The sequence below is a fragment of the Tupaia chinensis genome, unplaced genomic scaffold (genome assembly GCF_000334495.1).
Source record: "Tupaia chinensis unplaced genomic scaffold, TupChi_1.0 Scaffold148801_1, whole genome shotgun sequence".
Taxonomy (NCBI): Eukaryota; Metazoa; Chordata; class Mammalia; order Scandentia; family Tupaiidae; genus Tupaia; species Tupaia belangeri.
Genome location: NW_006208648.1, coordinates 692003 through 713147, shown reverse-complemented (window position 1 = coordinate 713147; position 21145 = coordinate 692003). Strand labels below are relative to the sequence as shown.

At 45.0% G+C, this 21145-nt stretch overlaps 1 long non-coding RNA gene across 1 annotated transcript in view; it reads right to left on the bottom strand.

The window, feature by feature from the left end:
* Nucleotides 1-4496: 4496 nt before the first annotated feature.
* LOC102492734 (uncharacterized) overlaps nt 4497-21145 on the bottom strand; it is a 37419-nt gene continuing 20770 nt past the window's right edge. Inside the window, exon 5 of the long non-coding RNA XR_003548256.1 lies at nt 4497-5452. This is a non-coding gene — a long non-coding RNA (uncharacterized LOC102492734). The remainder of the gene's footprint in view (nt 5453-21145) is intronic.

The following is a 21145-nucleotide window of genomic DNA, read 5'->3' as shown; positions in this document are numbered from 1 at the left end:
ACGGGACCACGAGATCACTTATGTCGCTTTAAGCCACTAAATTAGTGGTAATTTGTCATGGCAGCCGTGGGAAAGTTAGTGCAAAAAAGGAGTTAATGCAAAAGGCTACTAGCTCCCACCGAAGAGCCCAGCAGCACTAAAGGTGTAGCGAGACGCCGCTGGGATTCCGAGAAGGGAGAGGGCCGCTCCGTGGAGGGGTCAGGATGCTGTGCTGGGAAGGACGGCCTTGGAGCTGGGGTCTGTAGGAGTCGGACATCAGACATAGGCGATGCAGCCCGGCCATAGCTGGCGGAGAGGTGGCGGAAACTCAGAGGCCGCCAGGTTCCAGGAACAGCCGGGGAGGCCGGGCAGGTCCCCAGCATGGGGGTACTGGGGATGGCGTGGGAACAGAGGACCTCACCTCCTTGGGTCCCAGCTCCTCAGAACAGGCTGCTCCCTTCCTCAGACAGGCATGAATTCGCTGGCACTCCCTCCCCGACGCTGCAAGCCCCAGGCCGGGCTGGCATTTACAGCCTGGAAGCCAGACAAGATTTACCCACAGGAAATAATTAGGGAGCACGGTGAGACGCCCGCAGCGCAGGCCAGCATCACAGAGGCCCAGTGAACCTGCCAGCAACAGAGGCCCGGGGCGGGTGGAGAAAGACGCCATTGTTGCCTGGCTTTCCCGGGAAAGTTTTATGGAGGAGGCGGGACCCGCATAGCGACCGTGGAGCAGAGATTTCGTTAGGGAGGAAGGTGACTCAGGCAGGGACACAAGGGGACAGAGATCCAGAGGAGACAGCGACGCCGAGCCCCTCGGGCAGGGCGCACAGGGTCAGTTTCCTCCGGAGGCTTTCCTCGGTGACTAGGTGGTTAGGGCCACTCTTTGGGCTTTACCATGGAAGGAATGATGTGAGCCTCATGCTAAAACTTTCCCTGTGGCACCAGCAGATGGAGTAATGGCTATGTCGCTGGACTCCCACATAGTCAGCAGTAGTTCGAGTCCCTGACCCACCTGCAGCTTAAAGTTCACACCAGGTATGTATGCGTATACCCAAAATCCCAAGAGGAGAACAGAGGAGAAGGGATTGTGGCATGGCTATCCCTCCAGGGGGTGATTTCTCGCTTTCTGTCTCTCTATCACTCTTTGTCTCTCTGGTGAGTGCACAAGCTCTATAACACAAATCTTTCATAGATAGATAGATAGATAGATAGATAGATAGATAGATAGATAGATAGATATAGATAGATAGGTAGATAGATAGATAATAGATGAAAGATAGATAGATAGATGATAGATAGATAGATAGATAGATAGATAGATAGATAGATAGATAGATAGATAGATAGATAGATAGATAGATAGATAGATAGATAGATAGATAGATAGATAGATAGATAGATAGATAGATAGATAGATAGATAGATAGATAGATAGATAGATAGATAGATAGATAGATAGATAGATAGATAGATAGATAGATAGATAGATAGATAGATAGATAGATAGATAGATAGATAGATAGATAGATAGATAGATAGATAGATAGATAGATAGATAGATAGATAGATAGATAGATAGATAGATAGATAGATAGATAGATAGATAGATAGATAGATAGATAGATAGATATAGAGAGATGATAGATAGATAGATAGATAGATAGATAGATATAGAGAGATGATAGATAGATAGATAGATAGATAGATAGATATAGAGAGATGATAGATAGATAGATGATAGATAGATATAGAGAGATGATAGATAGATAGATAGATAGATAGATAGATATAGAGAGATGATAGATAGATATAGATAGGTAGATAGATAATAGATATAGATAGATGATAGATAGATGATTGATAGATAGATAGAGATAGATAAATAAAACCTGCCTTAAGCTCTTACCATCCTCGTCCTGAGCAGGGGGCACTCTGATAGGGGAATGACAGTCACTCTCTGTGGAGCCGTTGGGTGAAATCAAGAGCTAAAGGAACACCCCCTTCCCTGGGGCAGCACCTCGGGGGAGCTGATCCTCATGGGGAGCTTCGTCCTGTCTCCTGGTGGGAAGCAGCACAGTCGGGGAAGAGGACTTAGCCTGGGCATCCAGGTTGCTCCACACATCTCTGCTCACACGCCAAGACAAGGAACAAACCAAGGACTCCCCCGAGCATGGCTGCACTGGCTTCGGTCCAGAGTCCTTTCTCCTTGCCAGACAGAGTACCAAGAGAGACCCCACAGTCCAGGAAAAGGACAGCTTGCCCAGGAAGTGAGTGAGAGAGTGAGAGGAGCAAGCCCAGGCCACTCATCTTGAGCAGAAGTAGGAATGTGGGTGCCCGATGTCATTAGCACAGTGGCCACAGGTCTGTCCCCAAGAAGGAAGGCCCAATGTCATACTGGTTGAATAAGACAGAATACTCATGGCTCTTCATTCTTATTTCCTTGATTAAAAATTGGGGACTTTTCTTTTTTTCCACATCACCACAGATCAAGAGAACATGGCTCGGGGTCAGCAAGTCGTGTGGTGGTTAAGGCACTGGACTCCCACATGGCCATCCACTGTTCAAGTCCTGAACCTGATGGCCTGTTCTCTCTCTCTCTCTCTCTCTCTCTCTCTCACTCTGTGTGTGTGTGTGTGTGTGTCTACTTCCGGCCAAAGTAAAAAATCATAATAATAAATAAACAAAAACTAAATAAATAACTCTTAAAAAAGAAAGAAAGAGGGAACCAGCAGTTAGCGTAATGGCTATGTCGCTGGACTCCCACGTAGTCGACCGCGGTTCGTGTCCCGGACCCGGTGGCTTAAAACTCACGCCGGGCGCGTGTGCGTGCGTGCCCAAGATCCCGAGAGGAGAATGGAGGAGAAGGGATTGCGGCGTGACCATCCCCCCTGGGGGGTGATCTCTCGCTTTCTGTCTCTATGTCTCTCTCTGTCTATCTGGCCAGCGCACGCGCCCTACAGTGAAAATCTCTCCAAAAAAAAAAAAAAACTACCAAAAAAGAAAGAAAGAGAAAGAGACCACAGCTCACATATCATACTGTACACAGGATCTCAGAACACACTCACATCTGTACTCAGGATCATTAACAAGTAAATTTAAAAATAGGCAAATGAGTTGAATAGACAACTCTCTAAGGAAGACTTACCAATGGCTAAATAGCAAGTGAAAAAAATGTTCTAATTTCCTTGTCATAAGGGAAATGCAAATTAAAACCACAATGAGAAACCATTTAGCCCCAGTTAGAATGGTTTGGATCAAAAAAATGAAGAGTGACAAATGCTGGAGAGGCTGTGGTGAATATGGAACCCTCTTACACTGTTGGTGGGAATGTAAATTAGACCAGCTTCTATGGAAAACAATATGAAGGTTCCTCAAAAACCTAGAAATAGAGCTTCCATATGACCCAGTAATCCCACTCCTTGACATTTACCCAAAGAATAGAAAACATTCAGTCAGAAAGACACTCGCACATCCATGTTTATTGTAGCATTATTCACATTTGCTAAAACTTGGACAAGCTAAGTGTCCAAAAACTGATGATGGGGTTGAAAAACTCTCGCACATATATACTACAGAATATCACTGAGCTGTAAGAAACAATGAGATCCCATCGTTTGACTCAAAAAATGGATGAATATGGAAGACTTAATGTTGAGCAAAGGGAGTCAGACTTTGAAAGATACACACTGTATATCCCCAATCGATTTATACTGTGTGTCTGTACTTTATAGCAGAGGTCGAGAGATCCGAAGATGTGATAGTGGAGAGGATGGAGGTGGATGTAGACAGTAAAGGGAGAAAGTGGTTAGTAGGGAGTGGGTGGTAGAAGGTGGGTGAGAGAAAAAAATCAATTTTTCAGGACAGTCATGTCTGCTTAAAGGTGTTGTTCATTAAACTAGTCCTTGGATTGTATCATGAATGCTTTACCAAATTCTGAACGTTTAAGTGTGATAATGTTTGAAGACTATAAACAACACACTTACGTTTACAAGAGAAAAACAAAACTTTTTTGTATTATTTTTGTATTATCTGGAAATAGTCTACTCTAGTGTGTAACCGTTAATAATTAACTAATTAATTAAACATAATAAAGTAAAACCAGGGGCCAGCAGATGGTGTGGTAGTTATGGCACTGGACTCCCACACGGTTGACCATGGTTCAAGTCCTGGACCCAGCAACTTGAAAATCACACTGGGTGCATGTGCAATATGCATGTGTGCCCAGAATCCCGAGAGGAAGATGGAGAAGGGATTGTGGTACGACCATCCCTAAGCGGGTGACTTCTCATTTTCCCTCTCATTGTCTCTCTCCAGTGAGGGCACGTGCCCTGTGGCAAAAATTAAAAATGAACACACCAGGGCCAACTGGTGGTGAGGTGGTTAAGGTACTGGCTCTCACATGGCCGACTGCACGGTTGAGTCCCAGACCTAGTGGCCTGAAAAACACACCAGGCACATGTGCATGAGTCTCCAAAATCCTGAGAGGAGAAGGGATTGAGGAGTGACCAGCCCTCATGGAGGTGCTCTCTCCTCTCTCTCCCCCGACTGCCCTGCAAATGCATGCATCCTCTCACAGATTAAAGTCATAAATAAGCAAGGACCGTGGACCAGCTGTGCCGCAGGACGCAGTGCAGAGGGTTTGCCCTCCTGCTCGGGCTGCACGTACACCCTCTTCCTAGCCCCCGGGAAAGGGTAAGCCCTGGGCTCTGAGAAGAGGCCGGACGACCAGAGACACGCTGAGGGCTTGTCAAAAGAGGCCCACGAGCCAAGCTGGGCAGAGGGGAAATGCTGGACCCTGGGCATGATGTTATGTTTTAAAGCACATGCTCTCTTTCCAGACTGGGTTATTAAATTAATTCAGAACTTATGCTCGCACTTAAAAGATTTCTGTCATATTTTATGAACATGATGATCTCAGTAATTTGCACTGGAAACGTGTCCTATTAAATCAGGGGTACTAATAAACTTTATTACTTAAACTCCACATGGATCAGACATGGCCGATAAACCATTCTACTTTTGCACTCCTATTCGTGCCATAGAAATATGGCCCCTCCGGTGGGAAAACATAAATAAACCGACAGCATCCCTCGCCCAGCATCAAGGCACTGCCTGGGCGGGCGGTGTCACCTCGCGTCCTACTCTCCCACGTGGAAGCGGGGTCTCGGAGTGGAAGGGCTGACCGCGCGGGAAGCTTTCCCTGGGATTCTAAAGCACTGTGACTGGCACGGAGTTGCCACCTTCCACTCACGCTGGCCTTGACGCCGGGCTGTGTAACCACGAAGAATCGTTTTCCAGACATGAGTGTGGTATAAAAAGTACTGGATGGCGAGTTATGAGCCCTGAGTTCTTCCGGTCCTGCTACCAGCCGGCTCTGTGATCTGAGCACCGATCAGACAGGACGGTACAATAGAAAGAGCCGAGGCTTTGGTAACAGATGTTTTTTGAAAGTCGTAACACGATCCAGGCCCTGGCAAGGCACAGAGATACAAGAAGGAACAAGAATTCAATTAGAATCCCAACAGGATTATATGGGAAGCTAAGCTGAATTATTATAAGCTAGGTATAGGTCTGTGCCATTCTACAGATTTCAAATACTTCGTGATTTTTTTTTTGAATTCATATTAAAAATGTCTGAGAATAGCCAAAAAAAATCAAGAACAGTAAAGAGGGCCTTGCCTCGCCAGATATTAAATACCAAGCCAATGTATTCAAACGAGTGTGGTGTTGGCAAGCCCACATACAAACTTTCAACCAAGAACCCTACAGACGTGGGAGTCGGGGGACGAGGAAGGGAAACGATTGGAAGTCTGCATTTGGAACTCGAGGCCTTCCCGGGCATCTTCACCAATGCCAGCAGCCAGCATCTATTTTTCCCTACTACTTTAGAGCTCTGAAAGTCTTTCCTCCAAAAAAAAAAAAAAAATTAAAACAAAGATGTTCTGAATTCAGGGGAACTGGGTTCACCAAAGGACAGGAGCTAGGTAAAGAGGGGAGTCTGCTCCTTCCACGGTGAAGCAGAAGAGCAGCATTGCTGCTCTGACTCCAAGCACGAGCAGCCCAGGCACCCTCACACAGGTCGCCGAATTCTGAAGCAGGAGATTATATGACGCGTCTCTGGTAGGGAAAAAAAAAGAGCCCCACATACTGACAGGGGAAAGAGCCACTGGCACCCTGATCGCCTCCAAAGACGCCCCTCCCCTGGACACAAATAACCCCCAGTTGAGCATGGACTGAAAGTCCAGGATCATTCGGTCCTTCAAAAAATCTTCCTCATGGGAGATAGGGTAGAAAACACACATGAGAGGGCCCAATAAAGGGAACCAGGTCCCAATGCGATCCAGGGTTTGAATCCCAGCACCAGCAGCTTGAAAATACACCGGGTGCATGTGTGAGCATGCCCCAACTCCCAACACTACGGGAAAATGGAGAAGGGATTGCAGCAGTACCGTGCCTCATTATGGGCGGTTTCTCCCTTGCTCTTCCTCTTTCTCTCTGTCTCTTTGTCTCTTGCTAGTGAGCAAAGAAAAAGAAAAGACAACAAACATGAGAAAAATGATTTGGAAAGAAAACATTTAAGATAACATCCTCAGAGAGATAAGAGATTTCTCACTCAAAATACAAAAGTGATATTATTTAAAAGATCTAAACTGAATACTAACAAAAAGAGCTCTTAGAAATTAAAAGTGATAGGGATCAGCAGTTGGAGTAATGGCTATGTTGCTGGACTCCCATGTAGTCAACTGCAGTTCGAGTCCTGGACCTGGTGGCTTAAACTCATGCTGGGCACACGTGTGTGCATGCCCAAGAACCCGAGAGGAGAATGGAGGGGAAGAGATTGCAGCTGGCCATCCCCCTTGGGGAGGTGATTTCTCGCATTCTGTCTCTCTCTCTGTCTTTCTGGCCAGCACACATGCCCTGTAGCAAAAAACTCTCAAAAAAAAACAAAAAAAAGGAAATTAAAAGTGATCATCAAAATAACATTATTCAAAAAGAATCAGAAGCTAAGGAAATCTCTCATAAATTAGAACTAAATAATCATAAGACAGAAAACAGATGTAGAGGGACCAGCAGATGGTGTATAATGGTTACATCGCTGGACTCCCCTGTAGTTAAATGCAGTCTGAGTCCTAGACCCAGCGGCTTAAACTCACACCGCGCATGTGTGCATGCGTGCCCAAGATCCCGAGAAGAGAATGAAAGAGAAGGATTGTGGTGTGGCCATCCCCCCCGGGGGGGGTGATTTCTCACATTCTCTCTTGCTGTCCCTCTCTGTCTCTCTGGCGAGGGCACACACACAATAGCAAAAGTTGGCTTAAAAAAAAAAAAGTTAATGTTATCTACAAATTCAATGTAATTTCTATCAAAATCCCAACATTTATTTTTCAAAAATAGGAACAATTGGCCCAGTATGGTAGCAAACTGAACTGTGGTGCTAAAAGCCACATGGCTGATCATAGTTCAAATCCCTGGGTCAACCTGAGGACACGTCAGGCATATGTGCACATTCCCAGGATTCTAAGAGAGCTGGAGAGATGGAAAAGGGAAATCACAGCATGACAAGACCCTGTTGAGGGTACCCCTGCCCTCTAGCACACACACATGCGCTGTCTGTGATGAATAGAATAAATAAGCAAATTTTTAAATAGAAACATCCATCTTAAAATTCATTTAGAATCTCAGGAACCCTGAGTAGAAAAAAAAAAAAAAACTTGAAAAAGAACAGAGTTGGAAGTCTCATACTTCCTCATTTCAACACATACACAAAGCTATGATAATCAAAATAGTGTAAAGGCAGAAAACAAGTAAAATACAATAGAGAGTCCAGAAATAAACCCTAACATATATGGTCAAGTGATTTATAACAAGATAATTTGATAACAAAATTCAATGGTCTTTTCCATTAATAGTGCTTGGAAAACTTGATAGATATCCACATGGAAAAGAATGAAGTTGGACTCTTACCTCACATCATATACAAAAATTACCTCAGAATGTATCAAAGACTTAACCATAAGAGAAAGGACTATAAAAATCCAGGCCAGCTAGGTGGCATCACGGTTAAGGCAGTTGGATCCCACATGGCCAACTACACGTTTTGGGTCCCAGGCCCAGCAGCCTGAGAGACACACTGGGCATGTGTGTGTTCAAAATCCTGAAATGAGAAGAGAGGAAAAGGAACTGTGGCATGGTCATCCCCCATGGTAGGGGTGGGGCGTTTCTCACTTTCTTCCTCTTTCTTTGTCTCTCTCCAGTGAGTACACACACTCTATAGCAATTTTCTTCCTCTTAGAATAAAACATAGGAAAGTCTTATGACCTTTCATTTGACATTGATTTCTTAGATATGATACCAAAAAGACAGATAACAAAACAACAACAAATAGGTAAGTTAGACTTCATTAAAATTTAAAACCGTCGTGTATCAAAGGACACTATCAATGAAGAGGAAAGGAAACCCACAGAATGGAAGTAAATATTTGCAAATCATATATCTGAAAAGAGATTGATATTCTGAACATATAAAGACCCTACAACTCAACAACAAAAACAAAAACAATAATAACGCAAATAAAATGATCAAAGGAATTAACATTTCTCCTAAGAAGATACATGAATAGCCAATAAGTATATGAAGACACTCAATATCACTGGTCATTAGGGAAACACAAATCAAAACAATCATAAGATACCACTTCATATCCATTTGGATGGCTACTCTAAACAAACAAACAAGCAAAAGCCACAGAAATAACAAGAGTTGGTGGGGATATGGAGAAATTGGAACCCTTGTGTATTGTTCATGGGAATGTAAAATGCTATTGAAATGGTATGGTGATTCCTCAAAAAATTTAAGTATAAAATTACTGTATAATCCACTTGTAAGAATATACACCACCCAAAAAAAAATGAAAGCAGGGACTTGAACAAATATTTTTACACCCACATTCATACCAGCATTATCATCTATAGCTGAAAGATGGAAGCAACCCAAGTGTCATCAGTGGTAAACAAAATGTGCTATGTCCGTACAATGCAATACCATTCAGCAACAAAAAAGGAGCAAACTAATGTTACCAGAAACAATGTGGATAAAGCTCAAAAAATTATGCTCAATGAAAGAAGCCAGAAAAAAAGGTACATATTATATGATTCCATTTCCGTCGTGTATCAAAGGACACTATCAATGAAGAGGAAAGGAAACCCACAGAATGGACGTAAATATTTGCAAATCATATATCTGAAAAGAGATTGATATTCTGAACATATAAAGACCCTACAACTCAACAACAAAAACAAAAACAATAATAACGCAAATAAAATGATCAAAGGAATTAACATTTCTCCTAAGAAGATACATGAATAGCCAATAAGTATATGAAGACACTCAATATCACTGGTCATTAGGGAAACACAAATCAAAACAATCATAAGATACCACTTCATATCCATTTGGATGGCTACTCTAAACAAACAAACAAGCAAAAGCCACAGAAATAACAAGAGTTGGTGGGGATATGGAGAAATTGGAACCCTTGTGTATTGTTCATGGGAATGTAAAATGCTATTGAAATGGTATGGTGATTCCTCAAAAAATTTAAGTATAAAATTACTGTATAATCCACTTGTAAGAATATACACCACCCAAAAAAAAATGAAAGCAGGGACTTGAACAAATATTTTTACACCCACATTCATACCAGCATTATCATCTATAGCTGAAAGATGGAAGCAACCCAAGTGTCATCAGTGGTAAACAAAATGTGCTATGTCCGTACAATGCAATACCATTCAGCAACAAAAAAGGAGCAAACTAATGTTACCAGAAACAATGTGGATAAAGCTCAAAAAATTATGCTCAATGAAAGAAGCCAGAAAAAAAGGTACATATTATATGATTCCATTTACATGATATTTCTGGAGAGGGCAAATTGATAGTGATGGAAAGCAGACCAATGGTTCCCTGAGACTATAGGTGCAAGTGGAGAATGATCATGAATGGCCCAGAAGCCTTTTAGGATTACAGAAATGTTCTAAAACAATTACAGTGATGTTGCACAACTCTATAAACTTACACACCTAAAATGGGTGAACTTGACATACATAAATTATCTCAATAAAATTATTTAAGCAGTTTAAAACTTCATTGTTCCTTCCAACACTGACTGTATTACCCAAGAGCTTTGTTCTAAAAAAGGAGGAGAGGGGGACAGTGAGAAAGCAAGCTGATAGGTCCAGGAGGAGTTGCAAGATGAGGCAGATGAAATGAGAAGGATCAACATACCCAGTGAAGGGCTTCCTGACTCCCCGAAGAATTGCAAGCTTTGGGGACGAGAAGAGGAAGTGCGAGGGTAGAACCAAGATGCCTCTTCCTGCAACGGGAGAGCACAGGCAGCCACACTGCGCCCTGGGCAACTTGCAGGCACTTTTTCAGCCTCCCCTTGAGACAGTACAACACCCATGCAAGGTGAAGGCAGCCCTCAGGAGGCATGGTGCTGCTTCTCACCGTCCCACTGCAGCCTATTTCCCACAGAAGGAGGAAGAAGCTGTTGCCATGGAGTGGTTAGGGAAGGGAAGATGACAATGTTGTGTGTGTGTGTGTGTGTGTGTGCACGCACACGTGCATGCAGTGAAACTGTACACAGGCCCATTTGCATAGGGAGGGAGATAGGAAATACAAAATTTTGTCACAATTGTTTTGTGCATTTTTAATTATAAGGAAAAGATAAGAATGCAATACACTCAAATGCTATTCTTGGTTCACTGTTAATTTTTAAATTACAAAATGAATGTTATTTGAAAGAAAAGAAACTTTCCGTTTTACATGAGTTGGCCCTCATGCAAATTGGCAGACAGACTTCGTGCAAGCAGAGAAACACTTAACTCAAGCTTTGTGTAATGAAATTAATTTTAATATAAATAAGATGGTGAGAGGATAAAAACAATCTAGAATGTTGATTTCAAAACCCTCAATGTTATTGAAAGAACTGTTGAAACACCAGGAAATAAATTAAAAACACTTTCACTGGGTTAAAACAAAAATGTTTCCGAGCTTCATCGCTTTGGAAATCAATGTTCTTTAACACAACCGGAGTGGTGTGGTGGTTTGTCACTGTGTTTAGTTTGTAAGATGAGGAAGCCCGGGACAGCAGAAGTAAACTTGCCTATGCAGATGGAGACCTACACAACGCAGGTCCCACGGAGAGTGCTTTTCCTTGTATTTCCAGAGTGGCCAGCTCCGTATCAGAGGAGCCAAATATTTATAGAATTTCCACTTCCCCATTACGTTTTACAGACATAACAAAGGGTATAATTAGCTTGGATGGGAAAAGTTCACTGAGGTCACACGTACTTTGAAGTCAAAAGCACTTACAGACTGTCAATCTACGTATCAGCTTATGCGTGTTAAGATATGGAAGGTAATTTCTACTTCTCAGATTGTCGTGGGGAGCAGACAGCGGCACAGTGAAAGGCACTGGGACCTGGAGGCTGGCCGCGTGGGGAGGCGTGGCGTTTGCATCCAGAGACCGCCACGAATACCCCGGGCACGCCTGTGCTCAGTCCAGGCTGGTGAAAGCTAGAAGTGGATCACAGTGTCGAGATCCTCCAGGGGTCTCTCTCTCTCTTTCTCTCTTCTTCTCTCATCTCATTCATGGAAGAAATAAACAAACTTTAAAAAACAACAATTTAAAACAAAAAAGGCTGTCTTGAGAACCGAATGGTGTAGTGTCTGGGAAGTCAAGACCCTTTTGGGGTCTCTCTCTCTCTCAGAATAAACAAACTTTTAAAAAGCAGCATTAAAAAAAGATCCTCTTAAGGATTAAATGGTGTAATGTCTGGAAAACACTTGTCATAAAGAGGACGCCCAGTACACAATAGACCTTTCATCCCATTCCACATGGCACCTGTTGTTCACTGCCCTGCAACGGCACGCACGCGCACACACGCACACACGCACGCAGGTCCACTCTACAGTCTTACTCTGAAGGAGCTCATGGAAAAATTAAAAGGAACTGTTTTCAAGAAGAAAAAGCCCATCTGGGGACCAGCAGTTGGGGTAATGGCTATATGGAGAGGGCAAATTGATAGTGATGGAAAGCAGACCAATGGTTCCCTGAGACTATAGGTGCAAGTGGAGAATGATCATGAATGGCCCAGAAGCCTTTTAGGATTACAGAAATGTTCTAAAACAATTACAGTGATGTTGCACAACTCTATAAACTTACACACCTAAAATGGGTGAACTTGACATACATAAATTATCTCAATAAAATTATTTAAGCAGTTTAAAACTTCATTGTTCCTTCCAACACTGACTGTATTACCCAAGAGCTTTGTTCTAAAAAAGGAGGAGAGGGGGACAGTGAGAAAGCAAGCTGATAGGTCCAGGAGGAGTTGCAAGATGAGGCAGATGAAATGAGAAGGATCAACATACCCAGTGAAGGGCTTCCTGACTCCCCGAAGAATTGCAAGCTTTGGGGACGAGAAGAGGAAGTGCGAGGGTAGAACCAAGATGCCTCTTCCTGCAACGGGAGAGCACAGGCAGCCACACTGCGCCCTGGGCAACTTGCAGGCACTTTTTCAGCCTCCCCTTGAGACAGTACAACACCCATGCAAGGTGAAGGCAGCCCTCAGGAGGCATGGTGCTGCTTCTCACCGTCCCACTGCAGCCTATTTCCCACAGAAGGAGGAAGAAGCTGTTGCCATGGAGTGGTTAGGGAAGGGAAGATGACAATGTTGTGTGTGTGTGTGTGTGTGTGTGCACGCACACGTGCATGCAGTGAAACTGTACACAGGCCCATTTGCATAGGGAGGGAGATAGGAAATACAAAATTTTGTCACAATTGTTTTGTGCATTTTTAATTATAAGGAAAAGATAAGAATGCAATACACTCAAATGCTATTCTTGGTTCACTGTTAATTTTTAAATTACAAAATGAATGTTATTTGAAAGAAAAGAAACTTTCCGTTTTACATGAGTTGGCCCTCATGCAAATTGGCAGACAGACTTCGTGCAAGCAGAGAAACACTTAACTCAAGCTTTGTGTAATGAAATTAATTTTAATATAAATAAGATGGTGAGAGGATAAAAACAATCTAGAATGTTGATTTCAAAACCCTCAATGTTATTGAAAGAACTGTTGAAACACCAGGAAATAAATTAAAAACACTTTCACTGGGTTAAAACAAAAATGTTTCCGAGCTTCATCGCTTTGGAAATCAATGTTCTTTAACACAACCGGAGTGGTGTGGTGGTTTGTCACTGTGTTTAGTTTGTAAGATGAGGAAGCCCGGGACAGCAGAAGTAAACTTGCCTATGCAGATGGAGACCTACACAACGCAGGTCCCACGGAGAGTGCTTTTCCTTGTATTTCCAGAGTGGCCAGCTCCGTATCAGAGGAGCCAAATATTTATAGAATTTCCACTTCCCCATTACGTTTTACAGACATAACAAAGGGTATAATTAGCTTGGATGGGAAAAGTTCACTGAGGTCACACGTACTTTGAAGTCAAAAGCACTTACAGACTGTCAATCTACGTATCAGCTTATGCGTGTTAAGATATGGAAGGTAATTTCTACTTCTCAGATTGTCGTGGGGAGCAGACAGCGGCACAGTGAAAGGCACTGGGACCTGGAGGCTGGCCGCGTGGGGAGGCGTGGCGTTTGCATCCAGAGACCGCCACGAATACCCCGGGCACGCCTGTGCTCAGTCCAGGCTGGTGAAAGCTAGAAGTGGATCACAGTGTCGAGATCCTCCAGGGGTCTCTCTCTCTCTTTCTCTCTTCTTCTCTCATCTCATTCATGGAAGAAATAAACAAACTTTAAAAAACAACAATTTAAAACAAAAAAGGCTGTCTTGAGAACCGAATGGTGTAGTGTCTGGGAAGTCAAGACCCTTTTGGGGTCTCTCTCTCTCTCAGAATAAACAAACTTTTAAAAAGCAGCATTAAAAAAAGATCCTCTTAAGGATTAAATGGTGTAATGTCTGGAAAACACTTGTCATAAAGAGGACGCCCAGTACACAATAGACCTTTCATCCCATTCCACATGGCACCTGTTGTTCACTGCCCTGCAACGGCACGCACGCGCACACACGCACACACGCACGCAGGTCCACTCTACAGTCTTACTCTGAAGGAGCTCATGGAAAAATTAAAAGGAACTGTTTTCAAGAAGAAAAAGCCCATCTGGGGACCAGCAGTTGGGGTAATGGCTATATCACTGGACTCTCACATAGTCGACCGCGGCTCAAGTCCCGGACCAGGCGGCTTAAATTCACGCCGGGCACATGTGCATGCATGCCCAAGATCCCAAGAGGAGACTGGAGGAGAAGGGATTGCAGGGTGGTCATCCCTCCTGGGGGGTGATTTTTCGCTTTCTGTCTCTGTCTCTCTGTCATTCTGGCAAGCACACATGCCCTATAGCAAAAACCTCTTAAAAATAAATAAATAAATAAGCCCATCTGCGCACAAGATGGCAAAGGGATAGCTTCCCTCCCGGGGAGAAGGGCTGTTGCTGGAAGCAGCAATGGGGCACCTTAGCGCCCTGCTCCTCCCCCTCCCCCCGGCCAGCAGGAACAGAACGAGAAGTGGGAGCGCCCACACCTGCTGGGAACCCACTGAGGGAAAGGCAGAGCCTGGAGAGGCTGGCGGATCCTGGGATCGAGGCTGCGCAGTGAAGTTTGTAAGCAGACTTACCCTGGAAGCTACCTCCCCGAGCCCTGGCCCTGGCCCTGGCCCTGGCCTGGCCCATTCAGGGAAGCTGCCCACTGGATGAAGGAGCTTTGCCACAGGCGGGGAGTCAGGACTAAATGCAATCTGTTCCCATCATCATAGAAATAATAATAATAATAAAATTGGAAACCTTAGTTCTATTGACAGTGGGACCAGATGTCTTCTTTAAATATTTATGCCTGAGAGTGGCTGCAAAAGCCCAGGCTGTGGAATAGAAAGGAGGACTGCATTACTTAGGAGAGACAGTCAGCTGCTGTAACAAAAGTCAGTACAGCTATGGCTTCAACGCCATAGTTTACTTCTCCCTCACAGAGTTCAGTGTACGTAACCCAAGGCAACAGGGCCACTGCACGTCAGGAGCCCGGGTTCCCTCCAGCACCTGTGACAGCTGGGACACGTGTTCCCTCTGCACCCTCAGATGGCTGCTGCAACTCCACCATCACACAGCCATCCCCCAGAAGGAGGAGGCGCAAGGCAAGGCACAACCAGAGAGCTACACACGTTCCTCGGCTCACATCCCAGTTAGTAGAACCTAGTAACAAGGACCGCCGTACAGAGTCCTCAGGGCGACTGTATGCGTGTAGTTGGTGACCCGCTGTCTCAGAGCTCTGGAGCGGGGAAAGGCTTTCCCAGCCGCTTCCCCTCCCGGAGCAGGGGGGCAGGCGCGCAACTGTCAGGAAAGCAGAGGCAGCGGAGTGCCCTGCCCTGACCAAGGTGCTCGGCTGGGACTGGGGCTGGAGGGAGGCACTGGCCGTTGTGAGACCAGGGGGATATCTGGGCTCGTCACAGCAGCTCTGCTCCACACACACACACACACACACACACACACACACACACACTACACACACACTATACACACTATACACACACTATGCACACGCACACACTATGCACACACCACACACACTACACACACTATGCACACACACACACTATGCACATACCACACACACTACACACACTGCATACACTACACATTACACACACACACTACACACACACTACACACACACACACACATACGCACACACACACACTGCGTGGCACTCGATGTACAGAGACAAAGCATGAGTGGCCTGGTGGCCCTGGACCCGACCGGTCTGTAACAGGCACCTGTGACTATTCACGTACACGTCACGGCGGTGTGTTTCACATTCACACGGGTCTTCAAAAAGTCCTTGGAAAACTACGTTATAGGAAACCTATGGACGGATTTTCAAACTTTTTGCACCAAAATAAACTTGGACTCGAATTCCCTCTTTCCACAAGCCTCCTGCAGCCTCCAGTCTACAGTAACACGTTAGTCCTGTCTGGGCCGTGTCCGGTCTGGGAGGGCCGGAGGTAGCCAGGTGGAGAGGACAGGCCGGCTGTGGGCTCTGGGGCCCGGGCTGTGGGATGGGGGCAGGCGTCAGGGTCGGCCCCGTGCAGCGGGAGGGAGGGGTCTGCATGTAGCCTCCGTGGCATCCGTGGGACACAGTGCCTGGGACTGGGGTCTCAGGGCCAGGTCAGAGTCCCAGGTCCCACGGCCTCGTGAAAGCAGGAGCCGGCAGAGCTCAGGCTGTCCAGGGACAAAACGGCCGTGTCTTTGTTCATCAGCCGGCGTGCAGCTCACGGCCAGTGTGGGAGCCCTTCCCCTCTCCAGGTAAAGCCCTAACTCGAGTTTCCCCAGCACAGAGCCGCACAAGCCACAGGCGAAGGTGAGTGCAGGACTGCCCCCCACACAGGCCTCCATGCCCCGGCACGAGCAGGAAACGAAACCCAGACACATCCCCAAGGATCGCACACACCAGCCAGTGTCACAGGACACGGGACGAAGTTGAAACCAGAGCAATTTCCAGGCCCCACCCGCTCCCCACTCCCCAAAAAGGAAGAAACCCATCTGCGGAGCTGGAAGTGATAGAACTAGCAAGGGACCTCGACATCAGTGCAGCTGGAAAAAGAAACTCCTCTAGGTATTTTGGGAAAAAGCAAGGCACGTTGGCATGGGTGTTTGGGACCCAGCGGGCACCAGTGGTATGCAGAGCTCAGGGGTATGCAGAGCTCAGGGGTATGCAGAGCTCAGGGGAGGAGGGTGAGATCAGAGCCAGCACAGCCAGCCAGGAGTCTGTGCACGGTACGGGCAGGCCACGTCCTCCCCGCCTCCCGAACTCCCAGAAAGGTGAGCTGGCACATATGACCTATGACCTCACCCTTTATTCCTCGTTGGTTTGCGTTCACGTGAGGGAAAGTGAGATATCACCCCCCAGAGGGGATGGCCACACCATAGTCCCTTCTCCTCCACCCTCCTCCTGGAAACTTTAGTACACACACACACACATACACTCACACACATGTCTGGCATGAGCTTGAAGCCACCGGGTCTAGGATTCAAACCACCATCGGCCATGTGGGAGTCTAGCAACATAACAGCTACAACATCTGCTTGCCCCTATTATTTTCTTTCTAATTTGTTATCGGGCACATGGACTTACCAGAGAGAGACAGGGACAGAGAGAAAGGGAGAAAGCAGGATTCAAACCGCAGTCAGCCATGTGGGAGTCCAGTGCCTTACCGCCACGCCGCCTGCTGGCCACATGTGTGCAGGTAGCTATGTAACTACCTTCCTCTCCAAATGCATTGTCGGTCCATAGGCCATTGCTGCATGCCAGAGCTTGCCCTGCCGTAGATCTGACCAAGCTACTCCTAAGCAGGTAGTCTCCCTCCCGTGCCCACTTCGGGGAGAAGGCCCTGGTGTAATCACCGTCTGGGGAAATGGTAGCGACTGACACACGGGCGCAAAGTCACCCACTGAAGAGCAAAGCAGAGAAGGTGTCAGAGCCTCCTGAGCGGCCCCGGGCACACTCAGCTTCAGGGCTTTCCTGCAGGGGTGGTGACAAAGGTGATGACAACGACCCAGCAATGCAGAACTAATACACGGAGTGATGCCGCTTCTTACAAATCTCTGTGCAAACATATACGTGTGATACCTTTTCTTGTTCTGTGGGGTTTTTTAAGTTTATTTATTTGTTTATTTATTCCGAGAGAGGGAGACCCCAACAGTGCTTGCCCAGTGTGCTCCACCACTCGTCTCAGCCAGCCTGGATCGTGGGCAGGTGCGCTCGTACACCTGGTGTGCTCAGCGCAGTCCCAGGACGCGAAGCCGGGACCTTGCCATACAGGTCTGGTTCATTACCACAGCACTACCATCCGGCCCTTAAATAGTTTTTTGGTTTTTGGGTTTTTAGATTTTTGCCCTAGAGCACATACATACTCGCCAAGGAGAGACAGAGAAAGACAGCGAGAGGGGACGCGTGAAATCGCCCCAGGGAGGATGGCCGTGCTACAACCCCTTCTCCTCTACTCTCCTTCTGGGGTTTTAGGCACACACAAATATGTGCCTGGTGAGATTTTCAAGCTGGTGGGTCCAGGACTCCACTGCGGTCAGCTGTGTGGGAGCGTGGCATCTTAACCACCTGCTGTCTCCTAAAACCATATTTTTAAGTAAAGGAATATTATGCAAAACGTTCTGCTACAACAACTATAATGCTTAGATAAAATGCATTAAGCCCTTGTGTACAAACATCGAAAGCAACCAAGTTCGGCATGCCAGGTGGAAAGCAGATCGACAAGCAGAATAAGCCACACGCCCAGCTCTGATTGGCCCTTCAGGTCGCTTGCCATCTCATGATGTGGAGCCACAGAGGACAAGGGTGAAGCAGCAGAGGCACTTGTGAAGTCCATTCGATGAGGGAGTCACAGCTTAGAGTTCAAGGCCCAGCAGAGCAGAAACGACTTGGCAAATACAGATTTTAGTTGAGATCCTAGAAGAGCAATGCTTCTAGACATAAGAACTGTCCCCTACAAATCTCGTAATAGGGACAAAAGAAACTGACCAACCCTGGGGCCAGCAGGTGGCATGGAGGTTAAGGCACTGGACTCCCACATGGGTGATCACAGTTCAAGTCCTGGACCTGGTGACTTGCTTTATCACTTTCCTTCTCTCTCTCTCTGGTAAGCACACATGCCCTACAGCAAATTTTAAAATAATAATAATAAATAAAGTTAAATAAGTTTTTAAATTTAAAAAAAAGAAAAAGAAATTGACCAACCCTATCAAAGCTCCTAGACCTATCTGTAATTGTGTCTGGATGATGTGACATACTGTATCTCCTGCCAAGAGAAAATTAATCATTTTGGAAAGGAGATAACATCATTGGAGATCATCATTTTTTATACATAATGTCTAAATTTCAATTGGAAATTGCTAGGCATGCCAAGAATAGGATCAAATAACTAAAAACCAAACAAAAAGTGATGTATATATTAAAGTTATAAAATGGGACTTTTTAGCTATTATTTATATGTTCAAGAAAACAAAGAGAATTTTTCCAAAGAACTGGAGTCTGTTTTAAAAATAAGGAACCAGAAGATGGCATAATAGTTATGTCTCTGGACTCCCAACTAATCAACCACAGTTCGAGTCCCAGACCTAGTGGCTTAAACTCATGCCAGGCACATGTGCATGTATGCCCAAGATCCCGAGAGGAGAATGGAAGAGAAGAACTGCAGTGTGGCCATCCCCCTGGAGGGTGATTTCTCACTTTCTGTCTCTCTGTCTCTCTCAGTCTGTCCTGAAAGCACATGCACCCTATAGCAAAAAAAAAATCTCTAATAAATATATAGATAAATAACAGCAAAATCCTAGAACTAAAATGACAAAATTATTAAAATCAAGAATTGAACAGATAAGTTCAGAAGCAGATTATACACAGTCAAAGAAAGGACGAGGAAACACAGAGATAAAGAAGGAAAAAGAGAGCAAAAACAATATTGGGGTATGGTAAAAAACACCTGTCGTACGTGCTATTGGATCCCAGATGAAGCAGAGAGAGAATGGGATGGAAGGAATTCTAAATAAAAACCGACTGAGAATTTTTCAAAAATGATGAAAGACATCAAGCCACAGATCAAAGAATTCCTACAAACTCTATGCAAGATAAATAAAAAGAAAAAGAAAAAAGGCACACCTAAAAACATCACAGGAAAACGACTGAAAATGAAAACTAAAGGCCAAAATCCTGAAGCCCATGATTCAGGGCTAGCTGAGCCTGGGAGTGGATCGTGGCAGCAGGGTCCTGTTGAAGGTACTGTCTCTCTATCTCTCTCATAGAAAAAATAAACAAATAAACCATTGTTTTAAGTTCTAAAGGAATTCTATGAAATGCTTAAGAGGGAAAAATATCAAGCTTTGGGTCAGCCACTTAGCATAGTGATTAAACACAGTGTATTGGGACCAGATCTCATATGGTCAACCGTGGTTCAAATCCCTTCCCTGGCAGCTTGGAAACATGTCATGTGCATGTGTGTTGGTGTTCAGAATCATGATGGTAGAAGAAAAGGAGGAAAAAGGATTTCAGTGTAATCACATCCCATCAGAGTGGTGTTCTCTCTCTCTCTCCCTCTCTCTCTCTCCCTCTCTCTCTCTCTCTCTCTCTCCTCCCTTGACCAGTGTACATGCTCTCTGATCCCCCCAAAAGAATCTTCTATTCAACAAAAATTATTGTTAATAAAGAGAAAAAACAAGTCACAGAATGGGAGAATGTATTTTAAATACATATAGGAAGAGATTAGAAAATATCAGATCATAGGAAAAGTCATGATGCATTTTTGCATTAAAAAACAGAAAAATACATCATGACTTTTCTGATGACCCAATATTTTTAAGTGAATGTCAATGAAAATAACATATCGAAAAATATTGGATACAATTAAAACAAAGACAAAGAGAAATGTATAGCTTACTACATCTCCCCAAATGACTGACTGAGCATATTTGTTCTTCTTTCATTTTCTTTTTCTTTCTTTCTTTTCTTTTTTTACATTTAATCACTGTTTGTATATATCTTGGAGAGGTTTTTGCTATAGGACACGTGCGCTCACCAGAAAGACAGAGACAGAAAGCGAGAAATCACCCTCTGGGGGAATGGCCATGCCGCAATCCCTTCTCCTCCATTCTCCTCTTGGGATCTTGGGCACACACACACACGCGCCCGGAGTGAGTTTAAGCCACCGGGTCCAGGACTCGAACAGCGGTCAACTACATGGGAGTCCAGCGACATAGCCATTACTCCAACTGCTGGTCCCTAATCACTGTATATTTTTACATCATATAAAATAAATTTTCCCAGCATGAATGAACTGTATATTAGTCTAGATATTACCATATACATTATCAACAGATAATTTTTCAATTTTGTGTCTGTTAAATGTTGTGCTTTTTTCCTTGCTTCCCTCCGTCCCAACCACCCCATCTCCCACCCCCTCCCACCCTGTCTCTGGTGCCCACAGTTGCTCCCGTGCCATTACATTATCCAGTATTTCAGTTTCTGCCATGGAGTGCAGACACTCGGCATATATTGAATGGGGACATATGATGCCTCTCTTTCATT